The following is a 25097-nucleotide window of genomic DNA, read 5'->3' as shown; positions in this document are numbered from 1 at the left end:
AATATATATATATCATCATCATCATCGTTTAACGTCCGCTTTCTAAGCTAGCATGGGTTGGATGATTTGACTGAGGACAGGCGAACCAGATGGATACAACAGGCCCCAATCTGATCTGGCAGAGTTTCTATAGCTGAATGCCCTTCCTAACGCCAACCACTCCGAGAGTGTAGTGGGTGCTTTTTATGTGCCACCAGCACAAGGGCCAGTCAGGTGGTACTGGCAACAGCCACACTCAAATGGTGTCTTTTACGTGCCACCTACACAGGAGCCAGTCCAGTGGCACTGGCAATGACCTCGCTCGGATGTTTTTTCACGTGCCACCAGCACAAGTACCAGTAAGGCGACACTGGTAACAATCACGCTCAAATGGTGTTATTTACGTGCCACCGGCACGGAAGCCAGTCAGCTGCCCTGGCAGTGATCACACTCGGATGGTACTGTTAGTGGTCCACTGGCACAGGTGCCAGTCATCAAATTTGGTTCAATTACCATTTCGATTTCACTTGCCCCAATAGGTCTTCGCAAGCTGAGTTTAGTGTCCAATGAAGGAAAGGTTGGCATGGGTGCTAGTCGTTGAATTTGGTTCGATTTCGATTTCACTTGCCTCAATAGGTCTTCACAAGTAGACTTTAGTGTCCAATGAAGTAAAGGTACGAATAAGTGGGCTCGCTACACACCTGGCAGAGGCCTTGGATTATGGTCTCACTTGGTTTGCTGGGTCTTCTCGCGTACAGCATATTTTCAAATGTCTTGGTCACTAGTCGTTGAGGCCTAATGTTCAAAGGTTGTGCTTCACCACCTCATCCCAGGTCTTCCTGGGTCTACCTCTTCCACAGGTTCCCTCAACCGCTAGGGTGTGGCACTTTTTCACACAGTTATCCTCATCTCACCACATGACCATACCAATGCAATTGTCTCTCTTGCACACCACAACTGATGCTTCTTAGGTCCTCTCAAGGTACTTACACCCTGTCGAGTATGCACACTGACATTGCACATCCATTGGAGCAAACTGGCTTCATTTCTTGCAAGCTTACGTATGTCCTCAGCAGTCACGGTCCATGTTTCACTGCCATGTAGCATGGCTGTTCGTACACATGCGTCATACAGTCTGCCTTTTACTCTGAACGAGAGGCCCTTTGACACCAGCAAAGGTAAGAGCTCTCTGAACTTTGCCCAGGTTATTCTTATTCTAGCAGCTACACTTTCAGCGTACCCTCCCCAGTTACTGACTTGGTCACCTAGGTAACGGAAGCTATCAACTACTTTTAGTTTTTCTCCCTGGAATGTGGCAGAAGTTGTTTTCTGCACATTTTCAGTGTTTATTGCTCCTGAACATCTGCCACATACAAAAACTATCTTGCTAGTTAGCCTTCCTTTGATATTGCTGCACCTCTTATATGTCCATAGCTTACACTGGGTACATCTTATAGAGTTTCTGCTTATGCCTTTTCTACAGATCAAGCAGGGCCATCTACCTGAAGGGGTTTGTGGTTTGTCTACCTTCCTACTTATTAGGACTGTGGTTTTAGCTAGGTTGACTCTAAAGCCCTTCGATTCTAATCCTTGCTTCCACACCTGAAACTTCTCCTCTAGTTCTGATAGTGACTCAGCAATTAGTGCAAGGTCATCAGCATAGAGGAGCTCCCAGGGGCATCCTGTCTTGAATTCCTCTGTTATTGCCTGGAGGACTATGATAAAAAGGAGGGGGCTGAGGACTGGACCTTGGTGGACCCCTACCTCTACCAGGAATTCTTCACTGTATTCGTTGCCAACCCTCACCTTACTGACAGTATCCCTGTACATGGCTCACACAGCTCTCACTAACCATTTGTCTATCCCTAGTTTCCTCATTGACCACCAGATAGGGGATCAGGGAACCTTGTCAAAGGCTTTCTCCATGTCGACGAAGGCGAGGTACAGAGGTTTATCTTTGGCTAAGTATTTCTCCTGCAGCTGTCTTACCAGAAATATAGTATCAGTGGTGCTTTTCCCTGGCATGAACCCAAACTACATCTCATCTAAACTGACCCTCTGCCTAATTAGTTGGGCTATGACCCTCTCCGTGACTTTCATTACCTGATCCAACAACTTAATACTTCTGTAATTATTTGTATCTAAAGCGTCACCTTTACCTTTGTAGCAGTTGACTAAGGTGCTGCTACACCAGTCACTGGGTATGACTCTTTTGTGTATTACCTGGTTAACTATACAGGTGACTAGGCTATAGCCGACACTGCCAGATATTTTGAGCATCTCTGCAGTGATTCCTGATGGGCCAGGGGCTTTCCCTGTCTTCATACTCTTAATTGCTTTATCTACCATGGTACTGTCAACTTGAATAGCTGGTCCCTCTGTTGGGTCAACATTTGGCAGACTCTCTTTCTCCCATTCATTCTCTTTATTGAGCAACCTTTCATAGTGGCGTCTCCAAACCTCTCTCTTTGCAGCCATGTTTAGTGCAAGTGAACCATCATCCATGTGGACACATTTCTCTCCTACGACATCACGATTCTCTCTCACATACTGTCTTGCAACACGAAACACCTCAAGTCTTTGGTCCTCACAGCGCAGAACATTGGCAAATTTTTTTCTTATCTGCTTCGCCCCTCTAGCAAAATAATCCTGTCTCTTAGCTTCCCTTCTGGCAGTCTGATACAATTCCTTGCTACCACCGTTCTTCCAGTTCTTCCAAGCTTGTTTCTTTTCTCTAATAGCCCTGTCAACAACATTGTTCCACCACCACGTTATTTTGGGTCGAGAGGGGACTTTGCACCAGCCACAGATTTGATCAGTGGCCCTCAACAGGTTGTCCCGTAGAAACCTCCAGTTGTCTTCTACATTGTGTGAAGCTATATCCCCTTCGATTTCATCAAAGGCTTCAAGTAATATGTCTCTAAATCTCTGTCCATCCGCAGGATCTTTTAGCTTCCAGACCCTTCTCCTCCATTCTGGTCGTCTTCTGGGCAACCACTTAGCCCTGATCCTGAAGTCACTAACTACTAGTCTAAGTTGTGGGGTACATTCTTCATCTGGGAAGGTTTTGGCATTTATAAGCAGCCATCTTTCCCTTTTTCTGGCAAGGATGTAGTCAATTTGGCTAGTGTGTCTGTCAGAATGGTAGGTGACTAGTTGACTGGCAGGTTTCCTGAAGTTAGTATTGCAAACCATAAGGACATTTGCATCGCAGAACTGCAGCAGCCTGGTTCCCTTCTCATTGCACGAGCCAAAACCATAGCCTCCATGTACGCCATGGTGTTGTCCAACATGTCCATTGAAGTCACCAGTCACAAAACAAAGAGATGGTCCCTGTCATTCGTCAAAGACGTAGTCTGCAAGAGGGTGTCATAAAATCAGTCTTTCTGTCCATCAAGTAGCCCTGGCTAACCCATGATGAAGGACTAATCTAATCTTAAGTATTCTATCGCATGTTCTGACTACCTCGATTACCTTATCCACCCATTTCTCCACTAGAAGTATACCCACGCCCCCAACTCCGTGTGTGTTTCCTGCCCAGAAAATCTTGCACCTGTGTTCTTTGCCTGTGAGAAACCTAGCGGAACCTCCTCTCCACCTTACTTCTTGGAAGCAGCAGATATCGACACATCTCCATTCAAGCATCTCAACAATCACACCAGACCTACCTTTCAGTGTGCCGACGTTGAAAGTGCCAACCCTGAGGGTGTGGGAGGTATGGGCCCGTGAGACCCTGGGGCGGGGGACAGCAGCATCATGTACCTGAAAAGAAAGCTCTCATTTGACATAATTCATAAACAAGCAATAACCTTCAATTCAACCTGCATACACTACACTACCATATTTTTGCACTATATGATCACTACCTTACATAGGAGGAGATAAACCCTAAGTAGGAGTGGAGGTGGCGTGAACTCTTTAGAAGTATTTATGGGAGAGGATAAAACAGTCAATAAATTTCTAAAATATTTTGAGTTTCATGTTTTATGAGATTTTTACATGCTTTACAGTCTTACAATTACATTCTTGGCATTAGGAAGATCATCTAGCCATTTGAACCATACCAAATCAAACTGGAATCTGGTGCAGCCCTCTGGCTTACCAGTTCCAGTTAAACGTCTAACCCAATCCAGCATGGAAAGCAGATGTTAAATGATGATGACATATGATAATACAAGTACTTTCATGTCTTCTGTTGCAATCCTCAGGTTTATTTTGTAGCAGTATTAACCAACTTCTGTGTTTTACATTTAATAACTAGTGAAATGACTGAATTTGTCCATCAGATGCTTTCCAATAGGTTTCAGCAGACTGAACCTTATGGATTGTATTTTAACAAATTAATGCATGGCTTAGATGCCACAGTTTGGTGAACATGCCAACCCAGTTGATATTGTCACTGTCTTAGTCATAGGAACATTTTAACTAATCAGCAAGTGACTTAGACACCTTGATTTGGTGAACACACCAACATAGTTGACATTGACAGTGCTCATTCATAGAAACATTTTCATCAGTCAATCATCTGTAAAGGATTTGTCTGTATTCAGATGTTGAGAAACACCTAATAGTATAAACAGGGTTCTTGCCTTAAATGAATTTAATATTACTATTAAAATTTCTTAGAATTGTTTTGTAAAATTACATTTAGATAAAATCAGTATTGTTGTTATGATTATTATTATTGTTGGTAATATTATCATTTATTATTATTACTACTCTTACCCTTACTGTTATCATTATTATTCTTTTGTTGGAACTCCTGAAATTTTGCATGAGTAGTGAGCTTGCTGCATGCAGCCTATAGTATCATGCTATTTGTTCTCTTCAACTATCTAATACTTTCCTGATAATTCTAGCCATGCTAAAGAGGCAAACTTTTTGCAACAGCTCTGCTGAGCACTCTATTCACATTTCCTTTATATTCCTCTCAATACCTCTTCACTGTCCTCAAGGTCCCAACAATAATTGGCACATTATTATTATTATTACTATTACCTCAACCTTAGCGAAGGCAGAGGTATTGTTTTTAGTTGTGTTTTTTGTTTGTTTGTTTGTCCGTGGATTTGGATGAAACTTTCAGGGATGTTTGGCCTCGTAACTAGCACAAACTGATTAGATTTTGGGATCGATCCAGTACCGGACAAGGATTTTGGATTATTTGTTATATTTACTTTACTTTACATGATTACGATCTTACATTCACTTTCAAGTCTTAGTTAAACTTTGGAAACACCCTAAAGGGAAACCTTTAGGGTGTTTCCAAAGTTTTGTTTCTGTTTCTCTATTCTTAATTTTACTCGCATTTCTATCTTAATAGAAACTGATGGATAACGAAATCAAACACTAACATACTTTTATAATATATATATTATATATTATACACATATATATAGGTGAGGTATCAAGTTGTTGGACCAGGTAATGAAGGTCACGGAGAGAATCATAGCCCAACTAATTAGAGAGAGAGTCAGTTTAGATGAGATGCAGTTTGGGTTCGTGCCAGGGAAAAGCACCACTGATGCTATATTTCTGGTAAGACAGCTGCAGGAGAAATACCTATCCAAAGATAAACCTCTGTACCTGGCTTTTGTTGACATGGAGAAAGCCTTTGACAGGGTCCCCCTATCCCTTATCTGGTGGTCAATGAGGAAACTAGGGATAGATGAGTGGTTAGTGAGAGCTGTGCAAGCCATGTACAGCGATACTGTCAGTAAGGCAAGGGTTGGCAACAAGTACAGTGAAGAATTCCAGGTAGAGGTAGGGGTCCGCCAAGGTTTAGTCCTCAGCCCCCTCCTATTTATCATAGTCCTCCAGGCAATAACAGAGGAATTCAAGACAGGAAGCCCCTGGGAGTTCCTCTATGCTGATGACCTTGCACTAATTGCTGAGTCACTATCAGAACTAGAGGAGAAGTTTCAGGTGTGGAAGCAAGGACTAGAATCGAAGGGCCTTAGAGTCAACCTAGCTAAAACCAAAGTCCTAATAAGTAGGGAGGTAGACAAAACACAAACCCCTTCAGCTAGATGGCCCTGCTTGATCTGTAGAAAAGGTGTAGGTAGAAACTCAATAAGATGTACCCAGTGCAAGCTATAGACACATAAGAGGTGCAGCAATATCAAAAGAAGGTTAACTAGGAAGTTAGTTTTTGTATGTGGCAGATGTTCAGGAGCAATAAACACTGAAAATGTGCAGAAAACAACTTCTGTCACATTCCAGGAAGAAAAACTAGACGTAGTTGATAGCTTCCGCTATCTGGGTAACCAAGTTAGTAGTGGGGGTGGGTGCGCTGAAAGTGTAGCTGCTAGAATAAGAATAGCCTGGGCAAAGTTCAGAGAGCTCTTACCTCTGCTGGTGACAAAGGGCCTCTCACTCAGAGTAAAAGGCAGACTGTATGACGCATGTGTACGAACAGCCATGCTACATGGCAGTGAAACATGGACCGTGACTGCTGAGGACATGCGTAAGCTTGCAAGGAATGAAGCCAGTATACTCCGATGGATGTGTAATGTCAGTGTGCATACCCGACAGAGTGTAAGTATCTTGAGAGAAAAGTTGAACCTAAGAAGCATCAGTTGTGGTGTGCAAGAGAGATGATTGCACTGGTATGGTCATGTGGCGAGAATGGATGAGGATAGCTGTGTGAAAAAGTGCCACACCCTAGCGGTTGAGGGAACCTGTGGAAGAGGTAGGCCCAGGAAGACCTGGGATGAGGTGGTGAAGCACGGCCTCCAAACATTAGGCCTCACCGAAGCAATGACTTGTGACCGAGACCTTTGGAAATATGCTGTGCGTGAGAAGACCCGGCAAGCCAAGTGAAACCAAAATCCAAGGCCTCTGCCAGGGATGTAGCCGGTCCACTTATGCATACCATTCCTTCATTGGACACTAAACTCCGTTTGCGAAGACCTGTTGAGGCAAGTGAAATCGAAATCGAACTAAATTTGACGACTGGTACCCATGCCAACTCCAATGAACACTAAACTCAGCTTGCGAAAACCTGTTGAGGCAAGTGAAAGCGAAATCGTGATGGCACCTGTACCAGTGGAGCACTAAGAGCACCATCCGAGCATGATTGTTGCCAGAGCAGCTGTCTGGCTTCCGTGCCAGTAGCCCATAAATAGCACCATTTGAGCTTGATTGTTACCAACGTCACCTTCCTGGCACTTGTGCTGGTGGCACGTGAAAAGACATTCGAACGAGATCATTGCCAGTGCCACTGGACTGGCTCCTGTGCAGGTGGCACATAAAATACACCATTTCGAGCGTGGCCATTGCCAGTACTGCCTGACTGGCCTTCGTGCTGGTGGCACGTAAAAGCATCCACTACACTCTCGGTGTGGTTGGCGTTAGGAAGGGGATCCAGCTGTAGAAACTCTGCCAAATCAGATTGGAGCCTGGTGTATCCATCTGGTTCACCAGTCCTCGGTCAAATTGTCCAACCCATGCTAGCATCGAAAGCGGACGTTAAACGACGATGATGATGATGCTATTAACAATTTACAGTATACATACATCTATACATCAATCTAAAACAACAGGAATACTAAATAAAGGCTGGAATTTTAGAGAAGAGAAAACCAAAAGGTCTCATGCTATTGATTTTAAAATTCTTGAGTAGAACTTATTATTATTACCTCTGCCTTTGAAACTATTTTGAATGGTGAATTTGTTAACTTCAGCTTGTATTAGATAAGGATAAACTATTTATTAATGTTACTAAATTTTCTACAGCCACCTTCAAATTCCATGACTACAAATGGGATCAATCAGGTACCGGACAAGGATTCTGGATTATTTAGAAGATTTCTGCATAGATAAAGGAAATTTGAAAATGGTCAGGAAAATTGTTGAAAGGAATGGGAGAAGAGTAGCCCTAAACCCTCCACCTGACATGATTGACAATATCCTGAGATGCATAGTCACATACTGCTGTTCCCACCCAGCGTGATTTAATCACGCTGGGTGGGAAATGCTTCTGAGAGCCAAATACAAAAATGCCTTGGGTACATGTGGGAACAGAAGACCCACATCACTTGAGGGAAGAAGTTTGGAACTATTGAGGTTAGATTTGGGACTGAAGAAGAAACCAGGTGTCATTCTGCAACGACTTTGAGGAATAAAAACTTCTTCTTAATCCCCAGCTTTTGCGGCCAACGCCTTGCTATGGTTAGGCTGTTGAACATGCCACCAGAAATAGCCATCACCTGGTTAGTGGCCACTGTCTTGGTAGGCTTTTACAAGAAGAGATCTTGGAGGTCAAGAAAATACCTAAACAAAACTGGTCAGGTATAGGTATGGAATTGACCTTACAATGTAAGCAAGCCTATAATCAATCAGCTGCCTGATCTAATCAACCTCCTGGATGGTACTCACCTCTCAGTGTTAGTGGAGGGTAGAAAGCCAAAATGCCACATATGTAGATCTGTGGCTCACTTAAAGGCTTTCTACCCTGAAACAAGAAAAACTAAATTCCCACTGCTGCCAACATTACAAACACCACATTCACAAAATCATGACATGTTCAAAACTCCTACACCCACACCAAGTCAAAGAAGGAGTCTACCCTCACTTGCTATAGAAAAGCAAACTTCTCCTGAATGCTCTGCCTCCCAAATGTCATCAACAGCAATGACATGGAGAAAGAAGAACTGATTGAACAATGAATCACTGACAAAAGAGGAAGAGAGTACATAGCCCCACTCCAAGAACTCAGCAAAAAGATACACAAAATCCACAACTGCAACCCAATTCACAACCACTCCCACAAAAACAAAAACAGCAATATCATCATCAACAGCATGACATCACAGAAACAACCAATTATGGAACTTCAAAAACAGGAATATTCTTCAGACTGTAAGCGAAATGTGTCCACATTTTAATTGGTCACAAATTTGTGATATGAATGGTCAATTTAGATAGGACCTTTAGACAGGAACCTGGTTACTGGCAGTTGAATGCAGCCTTACTGGTACGCAAAGACTACAGAGACTGGATTAGTGAACTAGTTAAGCAGCAGTTGACAGGAGCAACAACTGGTGGTGGATTGCCCTGAAGAGAGCGATTAGAGTAGAATCAATAGCGTTTAGCAATAGATTTAGTAAAAGAAAAAATTGATTAGAGAGAGAACTAGTTAGCAAACTAGAAGAGGCTATTAGTAAAGGCATTGCAACCAATATGTCAGTGATGAGAATGGCCTTTGACCATTTCTTTGGGGTGAAACACAAAAGGTGTGTTTTCAGAGGTAAGGCCCATGTGCTAAACCACAAAGGAACTAAAGCTGTCCAACAGGCCCAAATGGTAGATGTAACATTGAAACAAAACCACAATCAGGTCTTTGATAGATCAGGACATGCTACTTGGTTCTGAGTAGATGTGTGTGGCTTTCCAGCAGCACTTTGCATGGCTGTTTGGGGAGGGTGTCATCAACCATAGCAAACTTTACTTCGTACCTGGACGGCCTACCACAGCTCTTGGTAACGGACACAAGATTCTGCAAAAAGCTGATTACAGCCACTGAAATACAGAAGGTGATGAGCAATTGCACAAGTTGCAAATTGCCTGGTTTGGATGGTCTGCCCTATGAATTTTATGTTTTCATGCCAGATTTGTTTAGCAGCCTTTTGGCAGATGTCTACAGTAACTGGCAGCAGATGGGAGAATTCCTAGTGCTGTTAGCTGGGGTTAGGTAACACTGCTGAGAAAGGATGCCAACAATGGAAATGTGCTAGGGAATTTTTGGCCCATAACTCTGCTAAACACAGAGTTTAAGATTGTGGCCAAAGTGTTGGCAGAAAGGTTGGTACATGTCATTGGTAGTCTGGTCGGGGAGGCACAAACCTGTGCAAACCCAAGCAGGTCTAGCCATGACAACCTCCACCTTATGCAATACATTGTTGAGAGGACTGGAACGAAAGTTGGCTTCGGTGGGGCCCTGACCAATCTAGATCAGTTGAAAGCTTTCGATAGGGTCAACCATCGCTACTTGAAATCTGCCCTAAAAGCAACCAGTTGATTGCTGCAATACACAGTGGCACCTGCTCGGTGATCAAAGTAAATGGCCACCTATTGGAACTGTTTTATATCAGACATTTGGTCCATCAAGGCTGCTCGCTGTCACCTCTTCTGTATGTGCCAGCTCTCAAGCTGCTGTTGCAGAAGTTGAAATGGTTAAGAAGCATCCCTTTTGAAATTGGACTCGGGAGGGCAGTGTCAGCATAAGCAAATGACATCACCATTGTAAAGGAATATGAGTTGGTTGCAGATGCCAAAATTAATGCTGACAAGTCAGTAGGATTGCAACTGGGGACTTGGAAAGGTTGATCGATGCCATTGAATGATTGAAGACTGACAGACCAGTTAAACTGCTCAGGGTCTGGTTTGGTTCCAACCTCCAGGTGGATAAGAACTGGGATAAGGTGACAAACAGGGTGGCCTGTCTTACCCAGAAATTGGCAGAGAGGAAGTTGTCCCTGAAAGGTCAGGCAGATGTGGTGAATGCCTACATTGCCTCTGTCATCATTTATCCTCTGACCATCATGCCTTGCCCCAGTTACTGCTTGATTAGGTTGGAGCAAAAGAGATTGTCTGGTGGACAAGGAATGAGGACAGAAACCTTTCTCTTTGATAAAGTCCTCATTGACTGTTACAAGTTTGATTTTAAAAGAAAAGTGGGGGTGGAGAGGGAGGTGCTGTCCTTAAGTGAATTTATCAAAAGATGGGTGAAAGTTGCAAAAATAGCAAGAGTGGATGGTACCACTCTAAGTGTAGACCTGTGAGTAGGAGGAAAGGAGTTCAGGAGTTGTCCTTGGTATACAGAGTGATCTTGGATGGTGGGATTCTTCAATTATCTCTAGAGGTTGTCCTGGTTCAGGAGGACCCCAATTACTATCACATTTTTTCTTTCTTTTTTTTTCTTCTTGTGCTATATACTATGTATACTTTCCTTCTTCAAATATATGCTGTGTATACTCTTCCTTTTTTATTATTCCATTATATGTAAATCCCCCACACTTTATATCTGTCTTTGTATTGTGTCCCCCCCCCTCATCTTTCACCCTGGTGGCAAATAAAAGAAATCATTATTATTATTATTATTATTATTATTATTATTATTATTATTATTATTATAGACATCACACAGTATACAATATTGTGAGGTTGTTGATTGAAGATATTGTGTCTACTGTTTGTCAAGCCACAAGGACCTCAGGCAGGCAGTACTTTATGCAATATGCATTAAGTTCCAAGTAATGCTGACTTTTGCAATACACCTAGATTGTAGGGTATTTCTAAAGTTTTCAGATGTTTTTTCAGATTGAGTAGTATTGAACCTAATTCACCAATGACAATAGGGATAACCTTTGTTTGACTCTTGTAGCTGTCATATCTTAGCGATCTCAATTCTCAGGCCTCCATATTTATCTGCCTTTTCTCTTTCTTTCATGATGACATGTTGATCTCCTGGCACAGCTACATCAGTTATTAGGCACTCTTGTTTGTCCCTCCTAAAGGTTACCATATGTGGATTTCAGTGTTCTAATACCTTGTCTGTCGGGAAGTCAAAGTTCCAGAAGATTTTTGCTTTTCCATTTTCATCCATTACCTTTTCCGGTGTATGTTGGTACCAAGTACCCGTAACCTCATATCCATACTTACAGCATAGTAGCCAGTGGAGGTTTTGGGCTGCCTTGTCGTGTCTACGCTTGTACTCTTTTTGTGCAAGACTTTCACAATAATAATAGTGATAATAATAATAATTGTTGTTGTTATCATCCTCAAAGGTGGCAAGCTGGCAAAATCATTAGCATGCTGGGCAAAATGCTTAGTGGCATTTCATCTGTTTTTGTATTTTGAGTTCCAGTTCCACTGAGGTTGACTTTATCTTTCATCCTTTTGGGGTCAATAAGATAAGTATCGGTAGAGAGCTATGTTGCTATAATTGACTCTCTCAAAATTGCTGGCCTTGTGCCAAAATTTGTAACCATTATTATTATTATTAAGTGAGGATGCATGGCCTAGTAGTTAGAGTGTTGCATTCACAATCACGAGACTGTGGTTTCAATTCCTAAACTAGGTGGTGCGTTGTGCTCTTCATAGTACACTATTGTTGTGCTCTTCATAGTACAAATCCAGTATTGGAAGGTATTTAAAGGACAAATTCAGGCATTTCACTACAGTTATCAATTATGAAAAAAAGTTGCTTAATACTGCTACAGCATAAATCTGAAGATTGCAGAAACCATGAAAGTACTTGTATTATCATAATATGGTATTATCATATGTAATATTGTGAAACTGTAAAGCACACAAAAATAAAACATGAAACTCAGACTATGTTGGAATTTTATTTCCTGTACACAACTCTGATGTGTGAGTGTGGGTTAGTGGTTAGTGTGTTCCACTCATGATCATAAGTTTGTGATTTCAGTTCCTGGACTGGGCAATGCATTGTGTTCCTTGAGCAAGACACTTCATTTTACATTGCTCCAGTCCACTCAGCTGGCAAAAAATGAGTAATCCTGCAAATGGACCAGCATCCCATCCAAGGAAGATATAGAGAAATATATATACCACAGAATTTGATAAACTGGCTGTATGAGCTATAACTTGAGGACTCTTGATCCATTTAATATATATATATATATATATATATATATATATATATATATCAAAATAGGATATTGGAAAAAAATTTTGGTATTATTATTTACCATTGCTTGGATTGTAACCCTATCTACATAGTATATATATATGCATAAATGTGTATATGTGTGTGTGTATATGTATATACGTGTGTGTATATGTATATATGTGTGTGTGTGTGTATATCTATACACATATAGGTGCAGGCATGGATATGTGATAAGAAGTTTATTTCCTAACCACTTGGTACCAGGTTCAGTTTTATTACATGGCACCTTCGGCAAGTCTCTTCTACTGTAACCCTGACCAAAGCCTTGTGAATAGATTTGATAGACAGAAACTGAAAGCAGCTTGTGTGTGTGTTACCGTAATGCAAGTAATGTCTTTTGTTTCCAATACTCTGTGAAACTTCCCTTGTCATGGGTAAATATTACCTCATATGGAAACAAGTGAGGGTTAGGGACAGGAAATGCATCCAATTGTAGAAAATCCACCTCAACAAATTCTGGTTGACCTATGTGAGCATGGAAAAATGGACATTAAAACAGTGATAATGATAATATATGTGTGTGTTTGTGCATGTATGTATAGAATGTTTGAAGTGGTGTACAGATATTGTATATTGAGAAAATGAAGGCAGTCAGAATTCTTTATTAGCACTTTCTAATTCTAATTCTAATTCTTTATTAGCACTTTCATGGTAAAAACAGTGTTTCATTGTTAATTTTTATGAATCAGATGCTTTTTTGCTTTGTTTAGAAGAGGAGAATATCGTTTTTGTTTTATGGGGGAAAGGGGAGAGAGAGAAAGTAAGCAAAGAGTGTGGCGAGACAGAGGGAGAGGTTTGAGGACAATCAAGAAAGAAAAGAAAAAATGATAAAGGATGGGGAAAGGGTAGATAGATAGATAGACAGACGGACAGATAGATATATAGAGAGAGGTTTCTTTTCAATTTGATGTGGTCAGTTTATTGAAATTTTCATTACAAAGCATTTTTCTTTCTCATTTTTTTTATTGTATACCTATCAACATATTTGTAAATAAACACATTTTCTCACAAGGGCTGATGACCTATCAAAGATGTCAAGTTTGGGAAGTACCATGGAAAAAATAAGAAAAGAGGGGAGGGTGCAGTCATCACTGAAAAATAAAAAAGAGTTCAAAGTCCTATGAAAATGTATATTCCTTTACACTTGTATAGTCAAGTGTCATTTTCTGTGTAATTCCATGTTTTGCTTAAATAAATATTAAATATTAGTACAATATTCATAAATTAGGAAAATAAAGTCAGAATATAAAAAAATAATTTGGTACTGTTTATAATTCAATCTATTCCCTATGTACATTTAATCAAACATCGTAAATGAGTTTTGTATGTATATTTAGCTGGAAGCTAAATTATATAATAAAGCAGGGCCTGCTTAAATATATTTTTTTGAGTATCTTTCATCCTTTTCTAGGATTTACCTTTCTTTTTCTTGCTTGCTTGGATAAGATAATTCAAAGAAGATCTTTTTCATGAATTACTTTGCCAAGTAGCTACATTAGATATCTTTCCTAATCAAAATGGTTCTGGTATTCTTTCATGGGTGTAAGTTCTACAAGACCAACAGTTGTCAAAATCCCAATGTTATATACATATCCGATCATTTATAGAGATGAGTATCACGCTATTAACATTAGAGCTACATTCAGAAACAACTGTAATAGTGTAATATAAATGTTTTCTCTTCAGCTATCATCATTACTATTAAAAAAATAATAATAAAAATGTAGTTCCTCTGCTTCTCTTTCAAGCATTTAATTTTGGAGAGAATTTTTTGATGAAGTGTAGCTCCATTGCTTTTCAGAATTTTGGGTAATCTCTTGAACATTTGCAAAAGGGAAAGATTTTGAACTTTCCTTCACCACATATTACTAGATGCTTGCTCAGTGGAATCTTGCACAATTCTTCTTGTTGGATGTGTTGTTTGTAGATTTTTGCACATTGGCAGAGGCAATTGTTTGTTTCGCCAATGTAATTATCCTTGCAGTTCATATCTGCATTTATTTGAATGAGAATCTGCTCTTGAATTTTATATGGGAACCACTTTCTAAGTATTTAAAGTTGTTGTTGTTGCATGTTCCAAAGGAAAAAATTACTGAACACAGGATTCCATTTATTAATGGGCACAATCCTGGGGTAGCCAACATCTTTCATATCATAAAATCAAACCTATCTATATTTCTACAAAATCCCCAAATGAAAAATCTGATTGATAAAAGCCCCTTACAAAACAGTAGGCACCAACCAAAATAAATCTCAAAAAAAAACTTCACAAAAGCAAAATTCCCACCAGAGAATGAATCAGAATTCTGCATAAAAGAATGTGTAGATAGCAGATGTGGAACTTACATACCATATTTCCTGGTGTCATAGACGCTTCATCCTCGAGGACACACCCTAATTTTGACAACCAAAAATTTTTTAAAAAAATAATAAACATAAAAATAAGGCCTCAAGACTTCAGGCTTTGTTACCTTTACAGATGCAATGGAAAAAAAAAGTCACTCCAGCATGCTACTTAAAATGTCCCTAGCATTTATTTTGGCTGTTCATCTAATACTTAGATATAACATACTAATAACATCATCATCATCGTTTAACATCCGTTTTTCCATGCTGGCATGGGTTGGACAGTTTGACCGCACCAGGCTCCAATCTGATCTGGCAATGTTTCTACGGCTGGATGCCCTTCCTAATGCCAACCACTCTGAGAGTGTAGTGGGTCCTTTTTACGCGCCACTGGCACAGGAGCCAGTCAGGCAGCACTGGCATCAGCCACGTTTGGATGGTACTTTTTATGTGCCACCAGCACAGGAACCAGTGGGTGGGGGGGCTGGTATCGACCACGCTGGAATGGTGCTTTTTACGTGCCACCGGCACGGGAACCAGTCGGGCATCTCTGGTAGTGAACCATGCATGAATGAATGGCATTTATTGCATGCCACCAGCACTGGTAACAGCCACAACTACAATTTCCATTTGATTTTGATTTACTTGACTCAATAGATCTTTTCAATAGGTATTTACATTATTTACATTTGACAGATATTTGTCCTCGTCTTGTTTGTTGTTAACACAATGTTTTGGCTGATATACTCTGAAAAATTGGCAAGTCTTATAAGTGATGGTAGCTACAGCAAAGAAAAGAAAGATCCAACTCTGAAAACAGAGAGGAAGTTGTCAGAGATCTTGATCAAGAGCAAGGATCACTTTACATCAATGAAGTACAGACAACTGACTCAACACTATAGTAAGCTACCACACATGTACGGTCTCCCTGAGATTCACAAGGATGGTATTCCATTAAGACCTATAGTGAGCTGTAGAGGTTCAGCATGTCATCCACTGAGCCGCTTCCTTGTGGATATAATCAGTCCATTAGCAGGAAAGTCAACATCGTACATGAAGAATTCAACCCACTTCACAGAATTGATCAATGATATCCCCATTGAATCCAACCAGATGGTGAGTCTAGATGTGATAAGTTTGTTCACCAAAGTCCCAACTGATGAAGCACTATCGGTGATTCAAGAAAAACTAGTGACAGACATCCATCTAAAAGAACGCATTAGTATACCAATAAGAAACCTGATGGAAATGTTAACCTTTTGTCTAGAAACTACCTGCTTCAGTATGGACACTGATATATATCGACAAGAAGAGGGTTTAGCTATGGGTTTGCCATTATCACCGATAATAGCCAATATATACATGGAATACTTTGAGAATTTGGCTTTAGGATCAACATCACTAAAACCAACCCTATGGCTGTGATATGTTGATGACACCTTTATACTCTGGATCCACCAGGGAAGATGTCCAAGTGCTCTTATATCATGTAAACTAAATAAAGCCATCCATACAGTTTACAATGGAAAAGGAAAAAGACCATCAGCTAGCATTCCTGGATGTATTAATAACACACACCAAATATGGATTCAGGACATCCGTATACTGCAAGCCGACCTTCACTGGGCAATACTTCTACTTCAATTCCCACCATCCATACAGTGTAAAGAGAGGGATTGCTCAATGCCTAAAACATCAAGCAAAGAATATAAGTAGCGATTATGATACCCACCACGAAGAAATGATCAAGCTAAGTAACAGTCTATTAAGCAACAACTACCCCAAAAACATACTATCCACTCCAATTATAAAGAAAAGAGAGGATGAAACCAATAAACTGTCCACAGTTTGTCTACCCTATGTGAAAGGCCTCTCTGAAAAGATACCAAAGATATGCAGCCCATATGACATCAAGACAGTATTCAAGAGTAATACAACACTTCGCAAATATCTCCTTCGAGTAAAACCAACAATAGAAGAGAATATGACCAAAGACTGCGTATACTCCATCCCATGCAGCTGTAGTTGGAATCAAAGGCAAAACATGTCGCCCCCTCAAGATAAGGGTAGACAAACATTGCAAAGCTGTGTAGGCTATGGTTGTGATCTCACTTTCCTTGCCAGGTCTTCTCAATCAAGGAGATATTGATAAATCAGGTATAGCTGATCATGTATGGAAAAATGGAGACCACCTTCCCCTGTGGGATGAAGTTAAAATAATAGACAGAGAATACCACTGGAAAATATGAAAACTAAAAGCAGCACATATGCTAGGACACAACCTCCTAAGCAGACTGAGTGCAGATATGAATAGCATATGGGAACCGGTATTAAGGAAGGATAGGAAAATATTAGATTTATAAACACTAAAATTCACTCTATAATTGCCCATGGGCATATGGTGTAGTGGTTAAGAGCATGGGCTACTAACCCCAAGATTCCAAGTTCGATTCCAGGCAGTGACCTGAATAATAATAATAATAATAATAATAACATCGAAAAATACCTTAGGAATGAGAACCCAGGTTCGAAATTACCCCAAGACACCTGATGAAGGCTGGAGGATATATCAGCCGAAACGTATTAACAACAAACAAGATGAGGACAAATATCCGTCAAATGTAAATAATGTACATAATTCCTCATCTCTTAAAAATAGAACTAGATTCAAAGATACTTTTTAAATGGGCTGGTTATGCGACACTGATGTAGGCTATGGCTGTGATCTCACTTTCCTTGCCAGGGTCTCAGTCTTTCGCCATTGCTTCTGCTTTACCACCTCATCCCATTTCTTCCTGGGTCTCTTTCTTCCATGGATTCCTTCCATTGTTAGGGAGTAACACTTTCTCACACAGTTCTCTTCATCCATACATAGCACATGACCATACCGGCGCAGTCATCTTTTTTGCACACCACATCTGATGCTTCTTATGTCAAATATTTCTCTTAGGGCGCTTACACTCTGTCGTGTGTGCACACTGACATTACACATCCAGCAGATCATACTAGTTTCATTTCTTTTGAGCCTATGCATGTGTTCAGCAGTCACAGCCCATGTTTCGCTGCTGTGAAGCATGGCAGTTCGCATGCTTGCATTGTACAATCTACCTTTCACTCTGAGTGAGAGGCCCTTTGTCACCAGTAGGAGTAGGAGCTTTCTGAACTTAGTCCAGGCTATTCTTATTCTAGTGGCAATGCTCTCTGAGCATCCACTTCCACTACAGACTTAGTCACCTAGGTAGCAGAGGCTATCCACTACTTCTAGTTTCTCCCCCTGGCATGTGATGGAATCAGTTTTCTGAGCATCTGCAGTGTTTATTGCCCCTGTGCATCTGCTGCACACAAAAGCTATCTTCCCAGTTAACCTTCTTTTGATGTTGCTGCACCTCTTATGCATCCATATCTTATACTGAGTACATCTTATGGAGTTTCTACTTACACCTTTTCTACAGATTGAGCAGGGCCATCTACCTGAAGGGGTGTGTGATGTGTTCACCTTCCTACTTACCAGGACTTTGGTTTTTGCAACATTGACTCTAAAGCCCTTCGATTCTAAACCTTGCTTCAACACCTGAAATTTCTTCTGTAGTTCTGGTAGTGACTCTGCTATTAGAGCAAGGTCATCAGCATAGAGGAGCTCCCAGGGGCAGCCCGTCTTGAATTCCTCTGTTATTGCCTGGAGGACTATGATGAATAAGAGGGGCCTGAGGGCTCATCCTTGGTGAACACCTACCTCTACTCGGAATTCTTCGCTATACTCATTACGAACGGCATCCCTGTACAGCTCTTATTAATCACTCATCAATCCCCAGTTTCCGCATCACCCACCAAATAAGGGATCAGGGGACCTTGTCAAAGGCTTTCTCCAAGTCAACAAAAGCCAAATATAGGGGTTTATCTTTGGCTAGGTATTTCTCCTGCAGTTGCTGTACCAGGAATATAGCATCAGTGGTGCTTCTACTTGGCACAAGCCTCTTTCTTTTCAGAATCATTAAAAGCAAGTGCATCATTATCCAGGCAGACACATTTCTCTCCTGTGACATCACAATTTTCTCTCACACACTGTCTTACAATCCAAAATACTTCAGTTCATTGGTCCTCATGTTGCTGAACATTGGCAAACATCTTTTCTGCTTCTCCCTTGGCTATGTATACCTGTCGCTCAGCCTCCCTTCTTGCTATCTGTCACAGTTCCCTGCTACCTCCACTCTTCCAGGCTTTCCAGGCCTGTTTCTTTGCTCTAATGGCTTTGTCTACCGTATTATTCCACCACCACGTTACTCTAGGTCTGGAAGGGACTTTGCACTAGCCACAGATTTTGTCTGCGGTGCTCAGTAAGCTGTCCTGTAGGAATTTCCAGTTACTCTCTATGTCCGAAGTCTGTAACTCCTCTTCCCTCTCATCAAATTTCTCAATGAGGATGTCCCTAAATATCTAACCATGTAAAGGGTTCTTTAGTTTCCAAATCTTTCTTTTCTGGATTCATCTGCTTTTTGGCATCCTTCTAGCCTCGAGTCTAAAGTCGCTAATAACTAGTCTATGCTGGGGAGTGGGGGGGGGGGGGTACATTCTTCACCAGGAGGGTCTTTGTATTTAAGAGCAACCCTGCATCCCGCTGTCTGGTGAGGATGAAACCAATCTGGCTAGTAGAGTTGCTTGATTGATAGATTATCAGGTATCTGTCTGGCTTCCTGAACTTAGTATTATAGATTAAAAGGTAGCATGCATCACAGAACCCCAGTAGCCTAGTTCCGTCTTTGTTTTGGGAACTGATTCCATGGCTCCCACGAACACCATGGAAGATACCGGATTGCTGTCCGACATGCCCATTAAAATCTCCACTCACAAACATGAGGTCATTGCCACTCGTGTTTGAGGTGGCCTGTAGAAGGGTGTCATAAAAGTGGTCCTTCTGATCGTTTGGTTGGCCCACTTGTGGGGCGTAGGCAGAGATAATTGTAGGTGTGCTGTTCTGCAGGACTAACCTGAGCTTAAGCACTCTATCACATACCCTGACTTTATCCACCAATTTCTCTGCAAGGAGTATGCCTACACCCCTTCTCCAGCACTGTTACCTTCCCAGAAGATTTTATACCTATGTACCTTGCCTATGAGGACCCTGGCTGAAGCTCCTTTCCACCTTACCTCTTGTATGCAGCATACATCAACACGTCTCTGTTCAAGCATTTTTACAATCTCACTAGACCTACCTTTCAGTATGCCTACATGGGGAGGGGAGATATTATTCAGTGCCTGAAAAGAAGGGTTTTGTTTTCGTTTGATAGACATGCTACACCTGTTCTCACTTTTGACCTGTCATCATTCAAACGTTCAAGTGTGTTAAGATTGTTGCCCCTACTGGGGGTAGGAGTAGGTGTTAGCGGCGCTGTAAGTAAAAGCATTATGGACGTCGTAAAAGCGTAAATTTAAGCATTCCTGGAGTTGCAGATATAAGTAAATCAATAAAGATAGATAAAAGAGAAGAAGAAGAGAGAGGATAAGAATATGAATATCAATATGTCAATGTTTGATTAAGTAGGTGGGCAGCTAAACTTGTTGCATTTGTCCTGGGAGAGGAAATTGCAAGTATGATAGAGGATACTACCAGTGAGGGAGGGGGTTTCCTGTGAGAGAAGAGAGGAACAAGCACGCCCATTAGTATGAGCATGCACACATCCACACACACACACACACACACACACACACATGGAACAAGCACGCACGTATAGCCCATTAGCTTTCCCTTTCCTTTCAAAACATCCATGGAAATTACCGAGTAGTTCGTTGACAAATTTCGAGTCAAGATGAAAGCTAATTAAGTAGGTGGGCAGCTAAACTAGTTGCATTTGTCTTGGGAGAGAGAGAGGAGATTTCAGGTATGGTAGAAGATACCACAAATCAGGGAGAGGGTTTCCAATGAGAGAAGAGAGATATCTGTTAATGGTGGTGGGAGAAGAGAGAGATATCCGGTATTGGTGGTGGGAATGGGTGGGCACACTGCGAAAAAGCAAAGGCTAATTGGATGGATGGTACAAAAAATATGTAGCCAAGAAGAGATTCCATTTAGAAAATTACAATTAAGGAAGAATGAAGGCTGAGAGAAAGAGAGAGATTTAGGAAGTTTTATATTGAAGGGTCAATTTAAATAATTAGCTTATGAAAGTAGATATTATTCTTTTACTTGTTTCAGTCATTTGACTGCGGCCATGCTGGAACACCACCTTCAGTCGAACAAATCAACCCCAGGACTTATTCTTTGTAAGCCTAGTACTTATTCTATTGGGCTCTTGTACTGAACCGCTAAGGTATGGGGATGTAAACACACCAACACCGGTTGTCATGCGATAGTGGGGGGGGGGCACAAACACATATATATATATGTAGAGGTAGGGGTCCACCAAGGTTCTGTCCTCAGCCCCCTCCTATTTATCATAGTCCTCCAGGCGATAACAGAGGAATTCAAGTCAGGATGCCCCTGGGAGCTCTTCTATGCTGATGACCTTGCACTAATTGCTGAGTCACTATCAGAACTAGAGGAGAAGTTTCAGGTGTGGAAGCAAGGACTAGAATCGAAGGGCCTTAGAATCAACCTAGCTAAAACCAAAGTCCTAATAAGTAGGAAGGTAGATAAAACACAAACCCCTTCAGGTAGATGGCCCTGCTCAATATGTAGAAAAGGTGTAGGTAGTAACTCTATAAGATGTACCCGGTGCAAGCTATGGACACATAAGAGGTGCAGCAATATCAAAGGCAGGTTAACTAGGAAGTTAGTTTTTGTATGTGGCAGATGTTCAGGTGCAATAAACACTGTAAACAAACAGGAAACAACTTCTGTCTCATTCCAGGGAGAAAAACTAGAGGTAGTTGATAGCTTCCGCTATCTGGGTGACCAAATTAGTAGTGGGGGTGGGTGCGCTGAAAGTGTAGCTGCTAGAATAAGAATAGCCTGGGCAAAGTTCAGAGAGCTCTTACCTCTGCTGGCGACAAAAGGACTCTCACTCAGAGTAAAAGGCAGACTGTATGATGCATGTGTACGAATAGCCATGCTACATGGCAGTGAAACATGGGCTGTAACTGCTGAGGACATGTGTAAGCTCACAAGGAATGAAGGCAGTATGCTTCGATGGATGAGTAATGTCAGTGTGCATACCTGACAGAGTGTAAGTATCTTGAGAGAAAAGTTGAACCTAAGAAGCATCATTTGTGTTGTGCAAGAGAGACGATTGCGCTGGTATGGACATGTGGCGAGAATGGACGAGGATAGCTGCATGAAAAAGTACCACACCCTAACAGTTGAGTGAACCCGTGGAAGAGGTAGACCCAGGAAGACCTGGGCTGAGGTGTTAAGGCAAGACCTTCGAACATTGGGTCTCACTGAGGCGATGACTTCTGACCGAGACCTTTGGAAATATGCTGTGCGTGAGAAGACCCGGCAAGCCAAGTGATACCTAAATCCAAGGCCTCTGCCAGAGGTGTAGCCAACCCGCTTATGCGTACCTTTCCTTCATTGGACACTACACTCCGCTTGCGAAGACCTGTTGAGGCAAGTGAAATCGAAACCAAACTAAATTCGACGACTGGCACCCATGCCAATGTCGTCTCCTTCGTTGGACACGCAACTCAGCTTGCGAAGACTTATCGGGGCAAGCGAAAGCTAAATCGGGCTGGCACCTGTGCCCAGCGTCGCCTTTCTGGCACTTGTGCCCGTGGCATGTGTAAGGACTTTCGAGCGAGATCGTTGCCAGTGCCCCTGGACTTGCTCTTGTGCGGGTGGCACATAAAATACACCATTTTGAGCGTGGCCGTTGCCAGTACCTCCTGACTGGCCTTCGTGCCGGTGGCACGTAAAAGCACCCACTACACTCTTGGAGTGGTTGGCGTTAGGAAGGGCATCCAGCTGTAGAAACTCTGCCAAATCAGATTGGAGCCTGGTGTAGCCATCTGGTTTCACCAGTCCTCAGTCAAATCGTCCAACCCATGCTAGCATGGAAAACGGACGTTAAATGACGATGATGATGATGATATATATATATATATACGATGGGCTTCTTTCAGTTTCCAAATCCACTCACAAGGCTTTGGTTGGCCCGAGGCTATAGTAGAAGACACTTGCCCAAGGCACCATGCAGTGGGACTGAACCCAGGACCATGTGGTTGGTAAGCAAGCTACTTACCACACAGCCACTCCTGTGTCTGTAATAAATAAATAATCTATATATATAAAAATGAGAATGTGTGTCTGTCTGTGTGAATCCCTAAAACTCGAGAACTACGCAACCAATTTCATTCAAATTTTACACATGCCTTACTTAGGGTTCCAGTTGTGTTTTAGTAAAAAAAAATTTTTTACTTCTTGCAGAGTTCGAGCACACGGCAACATAATATCTCTTCCACTATTTAAGTATTACGTGTCAAAAGTGAAACAAAAACACTCATGTCAAATACTTTCACTTTAAAAATGAAACTATTCCACTAACTGAAACAATCACATTTCGATACTGTAATGACAGATACTTTCACAGAGAGAGAAAGACAGAAAGAGAGAGACAGAAAGAGAGAGAGAGAGAGATAGATGTATATGTATACATATAGATGTATATGTACACCATTTCGATACTGTAATGACAGATACTTTCAGAGAGAGAGAGAGAGAGAAAGAGAGAGAGAGAGAGATGTATATGTATACATATAGATGTATATGTATAGATATATATATATATAGAGAGAGAGATGTATATGTATACATATAGATGTATATGTACACGTATATGTATAGATATAGAGAGAGAGAAAGAGAGAGAGAGATGTAGATGTATATGTACACGTATATGTATATGTATATATATATATATATATATATAGATCTATATGCATACATGTATATGTATACATATGTGTAGATGTATATATATATATATAGATGTACATGTAATATGTACACATATATACATATATACATGTATACAGATATCTATACATATATACACCCATCACACACACATACACATGCACACAAACATACACATTAGTCATTTGTTTTCTTATCCAAAACTACGTCAAAAGTACTGAATGGATCTTTATGAAATTTGGAAATTATATTCTTTGCATAACGGCCATAGCTCCCATGAAAATTCATATATTTTTGATGTTGATGAAATTTTAACCCGAACATAACAGATGAGCATTATTTGTAATTCAATGGTACAACAGTGTAAGACTACCCTTTCAGATATACTTATATTGTGATTTCTGCAATGTGGTGCATAAATTGTCAAGTAAATGAGACGCATCTTTGCCTCCACTGATTCACTTGCAAAGTGTTGAGTAAAATTATTTCGTTGCAGACCTCCGGCCATTTTGTTCTGTTGTTAATTCTGGAGATGACCTCAAACACAAAGTCTTTCCCAACTTTAAACAAAACTACCAAAATCACAATTGGCTATGTGAAAGAGCAATATTAGCTCCAAAAAACGTAGCTGTTACAAAAATTAATCAACACTGATGCATTCTCTTCCCAGCAATCTTCAAACTTACAAGTCTGTTGATACAGTTTCAGATACAAATGAAGTGGTGAACTATCCTCCTGAATTTCTCAATTCGTTGGAGCCTCCAAGACTACCTCCCCACATATTATCACTTAAAGTTGGAACGCCTGTTATGCTGCTCCGCAATCTGGAACCACCAAGACATTGCAATGGAACACGACTCGTGATAAAGAAAATGATGTCACACGTTATCGAGGCTACCATTCTTTCTGGATGTGCAAAAGGGGATGACGTCTTTATTCCAAGAATTCCTCTTACTCCATCAGGAGCAGACATTCCTTTTACATTCAGAAGACTACAATTCACCCATCGTGTGACTTTTGCCATGTCCATAAACAAATCTCAGGGTCAAATACTGTCTGTAGCTGGTCTTCTCTTGGAAGAACCCTGCTTCTCACATGGACAACTGTATGTTGGCTGCTCAAGAGTGGGCAGCAAAAAAAACCTATTTGTATATGCTCCACAAGGGAAAACAAGGAACATTGTTTACAACGAGGTGTTATAATCACAACAGCAAGAAAGTATGTACA

The 25097-nt window shown here is 41.1% G+C and overlaps 1 protein-coding gene across 5 annotated transcripts in view; it reads left to right on the top strand.

The window, feature by feature from the left end:
- The window catches only part of LOC106880551 (uncharacterized), a 101229-nt gene that overhangs the window by 15716 nt on the left and 60416 nt on the right, over positions 1-25097 (top strand). The window lies entirely within an intron of this gene.

Source organism: Octopus bimaculoides, chromosome 4 (genome assembly GCF_046866305.1).
Source record: "Octopus bimaculoides isolate indiv1 chromosome 4, ASM4686630v1, whole genome shotgun sequence".
Taxonomy (NCBI): Eukaryota; Metazoa; Mollusca; class Cephalopoda; order Octopoda; family Octopodidae; genus Octopus; species Octopus bimaculoides.
This window is presented reverse-complemented; position numbering and strand designations above follow the sequence as displayed.